This window comes from Lucilia sericata, unplaced genomic scaffold (assembly GCF_015586225.1).
Source record: "Lucilia sericata isolate MDLA Ls3-8-SP2 unplaced genomic scaffold, ASM1558622v1 Contig000161F_arrow, whole genome shotgun sequence".
NCBI lineage: Eukaryota > Metazoa > Arthropoda > Insecta > Diptera > Calliphoridae > Lucilia > Lucilia sericata.
In genome coordinates, this window is record NW_023994191.1 from 404,138 (window position 1) to 418,788 (window position 14,651).

Sequence of the window (14,651 nt, forward strand, 5' to 3'; positions counted from 1 at the left end):
ACACCCTGCATGTTACGCGTAATTTTGCTAAAAACAAAGCCAAGGTGAGTGTTAAAAATGAAATTTAGTTTTCTTATCTAAAACCTGAAGTAGCAAAAAAAAAAGGAATAAAACCTACAAAAATGCATCTTTAATAAATTTTCGGATATTGCGCACTCAAAAGAGTGTTCCACAATGTGTGGAGGATAGCTAAAAGAGAGAAAATTTTATGTTTACATTCCACATAAGGATACAAACAGGTTGATAGCAACGATGTTACAGATACAATTGAGAGAACTACAGCATCAGTTTAACTAGAACTTTGAACCTTAAAACTTGGCAAACGGCAAAAAAACGCATAAAACGGAAACGAAAAAAAATTATAAAAAATAAAAAATTAAAAAATCTTGATGAAACGGAAACAAATTAAAGTGTTACAAAGATTTTCAATTTAGCAAAAATTTAAAAAGTGAAAAAAGTTTAAGAAAGTTGTTTATTTCTGTGTTGAAGTGGGTGTTAAAAAAGTATATTTGGTATTGTTATACACACATATACAAACATACATATGTATATTACATATGAATACATATACAAATATAACTGAATAACATACTTACATTACAACATCCTATGAATTATAAATGTTAAAAAGGAATTTAAAATTTTATTTAAATTCACACCTCTCAATATACATAAGTAATACAAACAATTATTCGCATACATTTGTAACCGACCCCATATTGCTCTAAACAGCCACACAAATTTTTCATGACCACAAACAAGGATTGTGTTTATTTATTCAGCATTCAGCTTCCCTGGCACACACAACACACACACACACTTATCTTCACACAACACAAAAAGGATGCGTGCTCCATTATAATAGTTTCGTAAATAAACCGTTTATTATTATTGTTTCTTTTCCTTTTGTACAACCATGAACATTTTATCTTAGGAAATTAAAAGCTTTGAAAAACTTATTTGAATTGTTTTTGTTATTATGAGTTTTATTTAGAATAATGTTAATAGAAGTACTGCGTCATAGGGAGGCAACGTTTTGCAAATCATTTAAGATGTAATATTTGTTAAAAATATTCCACTTTTTATGACCTCCGTGAGTGTCTATACAAGTATATATATTCCGACTCCTTATAGATAGCGGAATCGTTTAACCATGTATGTCTGTCTGTCCGCATGTTTGTTGAGATCAATTTTCTGAAGACTCCAGATATTTTCCAGATCCAAATCATCAATAATTCTATCTGACATACTCTCCAAAGGTTTTCCATTTACAATTAGCAAAATCGGTCTATAACTAACTCAGATGTCAGCAAAATTACGAAACAATCCATGTTTAAGAAAAATTCAAATTTCGGTGCTTATCCCAAACACATAATTGTTACCCTGGACACTATGTATGTACATCAAATGAAAGGTCAAAAACTTTTTTCATTATCTGGTGATAAACCCAAAACCATTCGAAGCAACGAGGACTGCATTAATAATATGGTTGAGAGAAGCCCATAAGGTCTCTTGCGATAATAAAACGGTGGGTAGAACCAAAAAACTCCTATAGACACTAACGTGAGGAGTACGAGAAGACTCCTCAAAATGAGGAAGTCTGAGCTTAGTATGATGGTACGTATTTTGAGTAGACACACAAGATTAAGGGCACAACTATACAAAATTGGACACGCGGATTCAGACAAGCATGTAGAGGGTACAGTGAAACTTTGCACTTTATTTGCCATTGTAAGGCATTCGTCTATTATTTATTCAAACTCTCACGAACACTTAGTAGAAAATTTTAAGGAGTTACGTCCATAAAACAGTTGCTGAACATTGGACGATAATACGTTCAATACTATTATATAAGGTTTTTGTTCTGACCAACAAACGTTTTTCATGAAAAAAAGCGCACGGATTTGATATAGTATAAATCCTTTATCAACCTAACATAAAAGTTTCATTTTCTTAAATCCTTGATATCAATATAACCGAGACTGACTGCTAATAATAATTTTACAATAAAGATTTGGCGTATCCATCAGTCAGGCAACCACATGAGCAAGTCTTAACCTAAATTAAGTTTAGCTCATTACACACATTAGGCCATTAACCTATAATCACTCCATGCAATTTTGGGGTTTTTGAAAACAGGCACCATGTGATTTCGAGGCGACCTTACCAACAACCAGAACAGAATAAGGAATTCTGGACAGTTACGAGTCGAAACTCTTCCAGTTTTAGATTAGATTATTATTAGATTATTTGGGTTAAACCACTATTAGGGAACTTTTAATGATATCATGGCTTACCGATTGCATTTACTGTGTTATCCCAGCCCCTCCTTAAAGTTCCATAATGACCCGAAATTCTCTCCAGAACTTTCTGTTCACAAATCTTTTTAAATACCATTATCGTAAATTTGTTGTTTTTTTATTACTTTTTATTCTGAAAATATTTCAGAAGTATTGGATACACATATGTATAATTTTGCTATAAAATTGCAGCATTTTGGCTGTTACTTTGTTAACAGTGCACTGTTAACTGCAAAAAGAGCTATATATAAAAGAGTCGCATTACTGACTGATTCATCATCGCACAGCCCAAACAGCTGTACCTAGAATCATGAAATGTTGACAGTAGATGTGTTTTTGTTTATGTTGATCCGCTAAGGAGGGATTTTTTGGAAATTTGTACATTTAGGGGTAAAAAAGGGAAATACGGCTAAAACAGGTTTTCTTAATTATCTTACCCAATATTAGTGATACAAGAAAAGTTTTAAATGTATCTACTCTTAGCAGATGGGTGTCTGGTACTTTTTTGAAATTCGTACTTTTAAGGGGTGAAAATGTGTAACAATGGTGATTTTGGCCCTTTATAACTTTTTAACTAAAAAACGTAATCAAATTTTTGTAAATATTTTGAATATATCTTCCAAAATTATGAGACACCTGAGACACTTTTTTAAAATTCTGTCCTTTTTTGGTGTAATAGGGTACTATGCCCTATATAGGACCTAATTCGGTTAAATTGTTTGGTACTTTTTGAAAGCACAATTTTTCTGGAACAAATCAATGCAAATTTGAATCGTTTGAGTTTCATGTGTGATATATAGATTTAAACACGGAATGTTTAGTAAACTTCATTCTCGAAAAAGTTTATTTCTAGGCGAAAAGGGGTAAAATGGTTCTGCATTTACTACAAAAAGAATTTAATAAATTAATTAAAAAATAGTAGTGTCTAAAAGACAAGAACTAGTCTTGATAACATTTTCTAAAAATATTCCTAAATGATCTTTAATTTTGGGTCCGCTATTTTTAAGAAAAATAAAAGTAATTGTTTCTTTGTAAACTTGTGTTATGTACATATGTATGTGTGCAGTATATGTGTTTAATTACAAAATACTTACAGTTATTTCACCCAGTAAATATATGAGTATTTGTTAAATTGTGTGGCCTCGTCTCAAGTATATTATTCGATTGTTTTCAAAAGTACTCATTACAAATGAATGAATACACCACAAAAAAATAAGAAAAAAACAAAAATCATTTTGTAGAACTATTTCAAGAGTTTACATGTAAGTATGTAAATAAAAAAAATATTTTTTTAATTTAAGTTTTTCTCGTATTTAAGTCGTATTTATGTACTTCTGATCACTTTAACTATAATAATAGAATGATTACTAGGGTGATTTTCGAAATAGGGGGCACAATTATGGTGATCTATGGAAAATTTTAAAAATCTAATAGTTTTTCAGATATACGAAATTTTGTATTTAATTCATATGGGAGGTGCCAATCCACCATTGAAAGTCTGTCAAATTGACACTAAAGTGGCTTCGACAAAATTTGAAGACTCTAACTGTTATAATATCTCAGATATTCTGATTTAATATTTTCTTAATATGGACGTGGCTCCTCGCCTTGAAATTGCAAAACAAAATTTCACGAAAATCGGTGCAGCCGTTTAGCAGTCTATAAACTACAAGCATAAAAACATACAAACATACAAACAAACACACACTCATTTTTATATGGACAAGTAGATAGATAGATCGATAGATAGATAGAAAGATAGATAGATAGATAGATAGATAGATAGATAGATAGATAGATAGATAGATAGATAGATAGATAGATAGATAGATAGATAGATAGATAGATAGATAGATAGATAGATAGATAGATAGATAGATAGATAGATAGATAGATAGATAGATAGATAGATAGATAGATAGATAGATAGATAGATATATAGATAGATAGATAGATAGATAGATAGATAGATAGATAGATAGATAGATAGATAGATAGATAATCTGGAATGCTGATTGTTTATTCCAAATTTTCCTTATATCGCGCTAATATAAAACGTGATCCAAAAACATTTTATAAATATGTTCATTCAAAAAGAAATTCCGAATCTTTCGAATCTATCGAACATGTCTTTAAAGTATGGCTACTTCCCGAAATTTTGGAAAAACATCATTTATTCTTCTGTTTTTTAAATCGGGGAATAAATCCAATATAATGAGATATCGCTATACATAAATTATTTAAACAATACCTCACTGATTTCTTAAGCCGTCCATTCCAACATGGTTTTCGTAAAGGATGTTCTTCGATTACAACAAATTTGTTAGAACTTACAACGAAGATTAATAGTAGCTTCATAAATGGACTCTACACTGATGTCATATACACCGATTTCAGTAAAGCCTTCGACAGCGTTAACCATCATCTTGTTTTACATAAATTGTACTTAATGGGTTTTACCAACTGCTGTTTGGAATGTATAAAATCTTATATGTGCTGAACAGCGTGTGCGTTTTAATAATTCCTCATCTAAAACTATTTCTGTCCATTCTGACGTTCCGTATTTCGGACTAATTCTATTATTGTTGTATATTAACGACCTTCCAACCACATTTAAATCATTCAATCTTCTTATGTATGCTGACAATGTAAAATTTTTATGTTATGTACTTGGTTTTTTTAAACGATGGTCAAGAGAATTTCCGATTCATCTATATGAAAACAGTTATATATAATGCTTGTGGGACCTATAATCGAGTATGCATCAATTGTCTGGGATCCATTTTATAACGTTTCAAAAACAATTTCTGTTATTCGTTTTACGGAGTTTTTATCGTAATCCTTCTATCCATCTTCCTCCATACAGAACTAGGTTACAGAAACTTAATCTACCAACTTTAAAAGCCGCCGTACAATGCTGAATGTTAGTAAGAGCCTTTATCAATTTAATATTTTCAACAAAATTTTGCTAATGCTGATTCATTTCGTCGTATGTGTCAAAATTTTAATGAGCTGTACAACTAGGCTTGCCAGATTTGAAATCAACGAAAAACGTACATCGTAGTTAAAAAAGCAGTACAATTGAATAAAAAAAGTACAATTGTTTATTAAAAAAAAAAATTAAATTAAATTGTTCTAAAAACGCTATATTGACATTGGTTGCTATGATTTTTCACAAAAAACAACTTAAATAAAACTAATTTATGACAATAAAATTAATCCAATTACAAATCATTGTTTTTAATATTAGTGTGCTATTAATTTATATATTTTCTTTAAAAAGTGTAAAATTCCCTAAATTTTAGTTTCGTTTGGTTTGTTTACATTTTCAAATATCAACCATTTGTTGTGAACATATGTTTGATATCTTTTTATGGAGAAAAAATGTCCAGTAAAATATAAAAATTCTCTATCTCTAACTGTTACAAAAACGTTACAACTTTTACCCTGCTACAAAAAATAAGAATAGCAGTATAGTTTTTTAAAAATCGTTCCACAGCGGGACTGGATAAAGCTATCGAATAGGTACCTACACGACGGAGCATTATGCATTACATTTTAACATTCAAACATGTCCTTCACATTTGCTGTCTTTTTTTATGCCGAAAATTCATTAAAAACTTTCATTACAGTGATATCTTAATCAAAATTTAACAACTTTAAAGCATTTTGAATAAACGCACTATTTTATGTATGACAAATGCATCGAAACCTCTAATAGTTGAATTTGCCTTTCTGAGCTTAGTAAATCCACTTTCAAACTATGTATCTCTGAAGTCCTTAAATAGCGATTCTATAGAATATTTGTATATGGTCATGATTACATCTATAAAATTATGGTTAAATTTAAAAAAGAAGTACAAATACTAAAAAGAAGTACATTTGCGTACTTCTTTAGGGGTTATGAAGTTAAAAGTACAATTACTAAAAAGAAGTACGCGTACTGTTGAAAACAGTACGTCTCACAGTGGTATAGGAAAAAAAAGAGGGAAATAATTCGGTAACTTCTAAACGGTTAATCCGATTTTAATGAAATTTGGTATGCACAAAGAGGAGGTGTTGTCGAGTTTAGGTTTTGAATTTGGACCTTATAGGCCAACCAGGGGCCCGGCGGGGGGTCCTCAAATTAGGACACCTCGGCTATGTTAAATTTTTAAAACGATCCTATTTCTTCATTTGAGTTCCGATTTAAAAAAAATTTCGTATATAGAATCTCCTCATCGAGCACTATAAGCAGTAAATTATCTCTTATAGTTTAGGAGATATTCGCATTTGAAAATTAAAATTTTAAAATTTTTACCGTCCTTATTGCAATAAAAATTTTATTTATGAATATTTTTTGATGAAATTTTACAGTTAGGTAGATTTTTTTACTCAAAATCCAAAATTAAATAAAAATTTCGAATTTTCTTATTAGAAATCCCGGAATTCCCAAAAAAGTTTTAAAAAATCCCAAAAATGGGATTTTTTGGTTTTTTGCCTATTATATCCATACCAGGGGCGGGGTTATCGAAACCCGTTACAAAATGATTAAGAACATATTGGGTCATATAAAACAGGTCACTATAATTTGATATCGACTATGCGATTTGAGAATTTTTGCTCAAAATTTAATTTTCCATAAAAAATAGGGTTTTTTTGGATGGACCTGGTCCCCTCGGTATCAAAAATTTTTAGGTTTTGTTTCATTTATCGTATTTTATGTAAAGTCAGCTTTCCAAAAAGTATAAATTCTATATACATCTTCTTAGAAACTTTTTAGATAACTTAAAAAGAAAAAGATACTTTTTTCCCAAAAAAATGACAAAAAATCGCCTTTTTTTAATTTTTTAAATTAAAATGCCTATAACTTTGGACTCAGTCATGATTTTTACATAATTCTTTCACTGCTTGATATATAAACTTGTTGTTAAGCGAATAAAAAAAATGGCGAAAATCGGGAATATTTGGACCCGCTATTATCAAAAAACTAAAGTAAGGACGGTAAAAATTTTAAAATTTTAATTTTCAAATGCGAATATTTCCTAAACTATAAGAGATAATTTACAGCTTATAGTGCTCGATGAGGAGATTCTATATACGAAATTTTTTTTAAATCGGAACTCAAATGAAGAAATAGGATCGTTTTAAAAATTTAACATAGCCGAGGTGTCCTAATTTGAGGACCCCCCGCCGGGCCCCTGGTTGGCCTATAAGGTCCAAATTCAAAACCTAAACTCGACAACACCTCATCTTTTTGCATACCAAATTTCATTAAAATCGGATTAACCGTTTAGAAGTTACCGAATTATTTCCCTCTTTTTTTTTTTCCTATACCACTGTGCGTCTGACAAGCCTATGTACAACATTATTGATACATCCTCGAGTAGTCCTGAGTTTTACTTTCTGGAGGCCTATTTCGTAAAACTGTGCTCGTAATTCTGTGAGTCCACTTAGAATATGTAGCATGATAACAACTTTTAGACTTGCTGATTTTGAGGAGACTTCTCGTCCTGCTTTCGTTAGACCCCATAAGATCTTTGTGGTTCTTCCCATTGTTTCTTTTTTCTAAGAGATCTTATGGGATGCTCTCACCCATATCTTTAATTCAGCCCCCATTGCGTCGAATAGTTTTGCGTTTGTCAGTTTAACGTTCGTCATTTTAACTAAATGGTTAAGATCGGTCCAATATTTCTCCTAGTTCCCATACAACTGTTATGATTATAACATAGAACCCTCGGCTAGTTTTGTCCTCCAGTTTAGAGCCAACGGTTTCCTACCGGTGTTTGCTCTAATGTCTCGCTTGACTTATTCTACTTATATGGGATCAGTGTTTCAATGCTCCCGTTATATTATGTGTCTGGCATGAGATCGAGAACAAGAAGTCGAAGTGTTTTCGAAGTGTTAGACGACTTACCACCTTCCCTTTGTGTATCTTACAATTTTTGTACATTGGTACTGCCGGTCCATGTACTAGCATTTTGCCCAAGTGCTCGAGCTATCTAATATCTGACCATTGCTGCTCCGAGATTCAAAAACATCATTTCCTTTTGTACATTGGTTCTGCCGGTCCATGTACTAGCATTTTGCCCAAGTGCTCGAGCTGTTTAATATCTGACCATTGCTGCTCCGAGATGCAAAAACATCATGTCCTTTTACAACCACGCAAATGGGATGACTCTGTTGATTCGAAAATACGAATTCATCAAATAAGCCGAGGACTTGTTCTTACAGAAAACATACTGTGGTAAATCTGGTATGAACCGAGTAAGCCCTAAACACACCCGAACAAGGAAGGGTAATTCTATGGTATCACTTATGTAAGATACCTTACATCCATCATCATTTAACCCAGCACACTTTCCATTCATCAGACATACTCATTGAGAAGAACATCCGTCACACTTTACGGATGATTGAGGCCCTTATACACCTACATTCATCCCCTATCATATACACTTGATACCAACTCCTTGCCAATGCTTAGTCCTATAGTTATTCATCTGTGGGGTATCTATTGTCTCGGCAACAGCACCGAACTTATGCAGAATTATTGACTTTATCGTGTGTCAGTCTTTCAACCAACATTCTTTTCCTACGAATTTAGGTTTAAACTACCGCTACCACATGCACCCGAAGGAATCGCTCCAATAACGGAGACAAGACAAAGTCCAAAACTCTATGAAACCTTTGGTACTTAATAAGGTGGTTCTCTGGTTCGAAAGACCGAGGATATATTTGATCATCACCAGTTAATAGTCCCGGCAGACTAGAGATATTGGTAGCACCTCTTTTTTATTGTTGTTGCTGGGGTTGACAGCCCTTGGTCGAATAATTCGGGTCATTCCGGTACGTAGAATCGGCTGTCGGGGAATGCACCTCTTTTCCGCCGCATTGCAATAATACCAAGATGTGGAAAGATCATCCAGCTAACATAACCCACGGAGGATACGATCGATAACGTCCGATGTTTGGGTATAGCATTTCAATATGTCCAACATACTGTATGCTTAGATTTCGTGAGCCAGTTCGCTTAATGCTAAGAGCAGTTCGGCTGTAAGTGGCCAATGGGACAAGACAATGTTCAAAACTCTATGAAACCTGTGGTATTTGATTATGTGGTTCTCTGGTTCGAAAGACCGAGGATATATTTGATCAGTTAATAGTCCCGGCAGACTAGAGATATTGATAGCACCTCTTTTTTTATTGTTGTTGTTGCTGGGGTTGACAGCCCTTGGCCGAATAATTCGGTTCATTCCGGTATGTAGAACCGGCTGTCGGGGAATGCACCTCTTTTCCGCCGCATTGTAATAGTACCAAGATGTGGAAAGATCATCCAGCTAACATAACCCACGCAGGTTACGATCGAGAACGTCCGATGTTTGGACATAGCCTTTCAATATGTCCAACATACTGTATGCATAGATTTAGTGAGCCAGTTCGCTTAATGCTAAGAGCAGTTCGGCTGTAAGTGGCCAATGGGACAAGACAAAGTTCCAAACTCTATGAAACCTGTGGTACTTGATTATGTGGTTCTCTGGTTCGAAAGACCGAGGATATATTTGATCATCACCAGTTAATAGTCCCGGCAGACTAGAGATATTGGTAGCACCTCTTTTTTTTATTGTTGTTGCTGCCGTTCACAGCCCTTGGCCGAATAATTCGGGTCATTCTGGTACGTAGAACCGGCTGTCGGGGAATGCACCTCTTTTCCGCCGCATTGCAATAATACCAAGATGTGGAATGATCATCTAGCTAACATAACCCACCGAGGATACGATCGAGAACTCCGATGTTTGGATATAGCCTTTCAATATGTCCAACATACTGTATGCTTAGATTTCGTGAGCCAGTTCGCTTAATGCTAAGAGCAGTTCGGCTCTTGTCAGGAATATTCGTACAAATTTCAGTCTTCACCGGGTTAACATTTAACCCTCTCGGTTGATTTACATTAATTTAAAAACTAGGATTTCAATAATAACTTTTCTGTAAACCCCTTAAAGGCTTTTCACCGATATCACTCTAAAGCATATAAAACTCGTATTACTGTTATTAAATTCGGTACATGACCGTCTATACTTCTTGCTACTTAGTTTTATAAACATAATTTCCTTTATAATACTTTAAGCCTTTTTAGCAAAGAAGTTAAACATTATAATAAATCATTGCACCATTAGGAATTGTAACACATGAGGAAGAAAAACATTTAGAAAACTTTTATAATTAGCGCGAGTGTTTGCTAATGTTCTTTTCAATTTTCCAAGTCATTAAATTTTTGCTTTAAAGTTGTATTTTAGTTTTACTACAAAACTACACAACAATTTGTTTAATTATAGTTATTAAATTGAAGCCGATTTAATTAAATCATATCAGATTAAAGCCAATTTAAATTACATAAGTATTATTAAGTACTCGTATGTTTAATTTTAAGTTAAAAAGATTTATGTTGTTAATTAAAGAAAAAAGAGAAATATAAAACATGAAAATTAAAATATGAAAATTATATTTTGTTTAAAAAGTAAAAAAATACAAATATTTGAAGGGTCTGTCAAAACTTAGCAACAAAAGGATCTTTATTTATTTCAATGTTTTCAGTGCCGACATGGAAAAAAGGACAACAAATGTTAAAATTATTTCAATACCCAGTCGCACATTTATGCATTTATATATTATACACCTACACGCAAACATTTATAAAAAGGACACACAATTACATGTGTGTAAGTTTGAGTGTGTACGATGCCTACTAAACGTTTCCGTAACCGTTAAAATAAAAGAAAATGAAGAATGAACCTGGTATGAGTGTGAACCAATTATGTTTTTCTTTGATTACAAATTCAAGGTCTTTAGAAAATTGTTCGTTTATCTAACTAAAAGCAAGCAGACTGCAGTATGTTTATGGAACTTTAGTCCTTTGGTGTTTCCATTCTTTTTTTCTTTTACGAATTTTGTAGTTTTTATTTTTTGAATGTAGTCTATTAGGGAGCCTTTTGCTTTTTGTAATTAAAACGTTATTATATAGAATTTTTTAAAATTTAAACGTCGTTCGAAAACTTTTTGAGTGATTTTAAGACAGTGCCAGATCATAATTAATAATTTAGCAAGGGATTTTTAAATAGTTAATCACAAAAATGAGAAAAACGCCTTAATGTATACTTTATTTCTTTATAAGTTCCTTTGTCAATAGTCACCTGTGGCCTTTATTGCGTCTTAACTCTAATGCTAGACTTTCTGATCTCAGGTGTAGATTCCGCAATAGCAAATTAGTGACAATCAGGTCAAGGCTTTTACTGACTATTTGCGAAATAGACAATTGAATAGATAATACGAAAGTGAGACATATCATCGTTGCAGGATACGAATACATGTAGCACTTTACTTCTTTAGACTTGCGGACTTGAGCAAAGCGGTTAGCCGCCAAACATGGGTACAGATACTAGTAGATTTGATAGTTTTAGGTAAATAAAGTGGACTTGGAAACTCAAACGGACTGCCCTCCCAAAAAGACCAATATAAATAAAAGTGGATACTTTCTAACAAATGCGGTGGTGGCTGATTTTCGGTCCTATGGAGATGGGTGCATGGGTAGTCCGATTAGAAAGGCCTCGACACACTTAAGGTTACTTTCTAACAGATTCAGTGGTGACTGATAATCGGCCCTATAGGCATAATATATAACACGGGAGAAGAAGTCTTCTGTTCGTGCACGGGTAGCCCGATTAGAAAGACCTGGCTCGATACACTTAAGCATTAACATTGCACCATGAGGATCTTATAAGGAGGCTATGGTTAATTCTTGATCTGGTTGATCTCCATATCAGAAATATCCTCACTATGGTGAACATTTTCTAGGCAGAAAACGAACGGTCAGTAAAAGCTGCCCGGAGTGCCGTTTTCGGTTCTATTCGGAATCTAAGTTCTGGCAAAATGCACAACAAGAAGCACTTTCTGACGTTTCTAGGATCAATGTGCCTACGTCTTCTAGGAAAAATTCGAAAGTAGAAAGTCACAAAAAACAAGGTATGATATCTATTTAGTGCAAAGTGAGAACTGAATCAACGCCCTAGACCTGAAGACAATGTCAAATGTTGAATGTATTTCTATTTAACCAGTTGTTAGACTCTGTCAGTCGCTCTGTAACATGATTGTACAAACATAAAACTATCTTAACGCAAAAAGTTAGAATTACTTACACCAAGCTTTAATAGAACTTTTCCAAGCAAAATACCGAATAGACTGGACTGCTTACACAGTCCTCCAAATGAAGTGATAACATTATACACTTACGGTTTTATATCTTTTTCGCATACTGGAAAGGAGAAGTTTTTACGAAGAGCTTGGTCTCCATCATATTGTTTAATACATACCTGCGCTGTTTTTCAGGCCCAACTATACATCGCTAGTAGAATCGGAGAACTACATCTCGAGACGGCAACTATTAACATTTATGATAACATTTCTCAAGGTTCTCTCTCAACTTCAACGTAATGTAATCGAAATTTCTTATCAATTGCATTCATTCCATGCCCCAGCTAGGAGGGGTACAATCACATATTTTCTAAGACTTTGTCCAGCTTTACAAGTGCTCCGAGTGGGATATCTGAGTACAAATCTCTTTCATAAAGGAATTTCAGAACAACAATTGTCTGAATGCTAAGCGAAATTATGAAACGATTTTTGAAATTGGATAAATTGAGGGATTTGTAGTTTGATAATATTGGCAGATAAAATGATAGTATTGTGTAAGTTTTTGCTGGAATATGTTTTATTTCTGCTAAAGTATAAACATCCTTCCTACGCATCATTGAGTTATTTGCATTTATTTACGTGTGTGTGTGTGTGTTTATATAAAATTGTAATTTATTACCTGATATTGTGAAATTAGAGTATATAATTTATTGTTTTAAATTACGTATTTACATGATTCGTAAAGATAATAGAATGTAATGAAATTTCATTACACTGAGAACAATAAAAAGGCACTTTTCAAAATTATAAACAAAGGCGTGTAACGTGAACATGTGTTTAATTATCTCCGATATAGTTGAAAATTTAAATTGAATTTGTATGACTGTTATTACCATATACCATATATACCAATACCTCTAGTCTGCCGGGACTTTAAATGTATCCTCGGTCTTTCTTTGGAATGATTTGACATGGGGTCGAACCAGAGCACCACACAATCTGGTACTACGGATGGCCAGTTGCCCGAAAGACTTTGTTCTTTGTCGGTTGGTTGAGGTTCCTTCGATATCCACTTCGAAATCGCAGGTTGAGAAAATTGGTTTAAGGACTGATATATTCAAATGCCATATAAGTATGTCTGGATTCTCACTAGGGCGCCGTTGCCATCTCAACGGATATCACTGGGTGATGTGACAGAGCAACTTATGTTCATTCCTAAAACCGTTGAGTATCTTTTACTCTTCCCGTAGTAGGTTGACATTCGATTGTTGCCTGTCATTCCGTAATTCGTTCTTTATGATCTGGGAATAGAACTGATGTAAATGGTGAGATTTCGGGAAAATCTGATTTGCCCGACAGGAGACTATTCCTGATTGAGGGCGTCATGAAATAACTCCCCAAAACAAAAATGAAATAAGTCCTCAAATTATTTCAAATTTGAAATAATTCCCCAATTTAAAAATGATAAAAAGCCCAAACGAAATGAAATAACTTCCTAAGTTAAAATGAAATAACACCCCATTTTTGGGGATTTATTTCATAGTTTCGCTTCAAAGTTTAATACATTTCAGTTTAATCGCTTAATAAAAATTCCCTTAATAGCCGGGCGCAAGGATTTTCTACTCTATAGTACGTCCGACAACGGCTTTGCTTAATAAATATTTCCTAAATAGCCGGCCTATGGCCGTACGCAAGGGTTTACCACTCTATAATATGACCAACACCGGCCTAGGGCTGAACACTCTTGATACAGGGAGAGTATATTCTTAGCGAAGCCGGTGTCCAATGTACCCCAGAGGATAAAACCCTTGCGCCCGGCCGTAGGCGGGCTATCAGACATATATTTTTTTTATTTCGTGTGATAAAAGTAATATAATGAAATAACTCCCCAAAAATATTTTTAGGGATTTATTTCATTTTTGAATTTAGAGGAATTATTTCATAATAAATTAACTCCCCATTTTAAATATGAAATAATGCCCCAAAAACGAATTAAATACCCAAATTTCGTTGTTTTTGCTTTCTGAAAAAATTTTTAGGGAGTTATTTCATTTTTGTTTTGGGGAGTTATTTCATGACGCCCTGATTGAGTATACCTTTTTACTTCAGGAAAGTTCTAGGTGCTGTTGCCATCTCAACAGGATGCATATTGATACATTTAACGCGACCAGGGGGCCGTCACTC

The 14,651-nt window shown here is 33.5% G+C and overlaps 1 protein-coding gene across 6 annotated transcripts in view; it reads left to right on the top strand.

The window, feature by feature from the left end:
- The first annotated feature begins 299 nt into the window (after nt 1-299).
- Nucleotides 300-14,651, top strand: part of LOC119601420 (MATH and LRR domain-containing protein PFE0570w) — a 51,572-nt gene continuing 37,220 nt past the window's right edge. Inside the window, exons 1-2 of one of the 6 annotated variants that reach the window (XM_037952350.1) lie at nt 300-512; nt 3,397-3,566. The gene's annotated coding sequence lies outside the window, so the exon portion shown is untranslated. The remainder of the gene's footprint in view (nt 513-3,396; nt 3,567-14,651) is intronic. The other 5 variants (XM_037952349.1, XM_037952352.1, XM_037952351.1 and 2 more) reach the window with 5 other exon arrangements.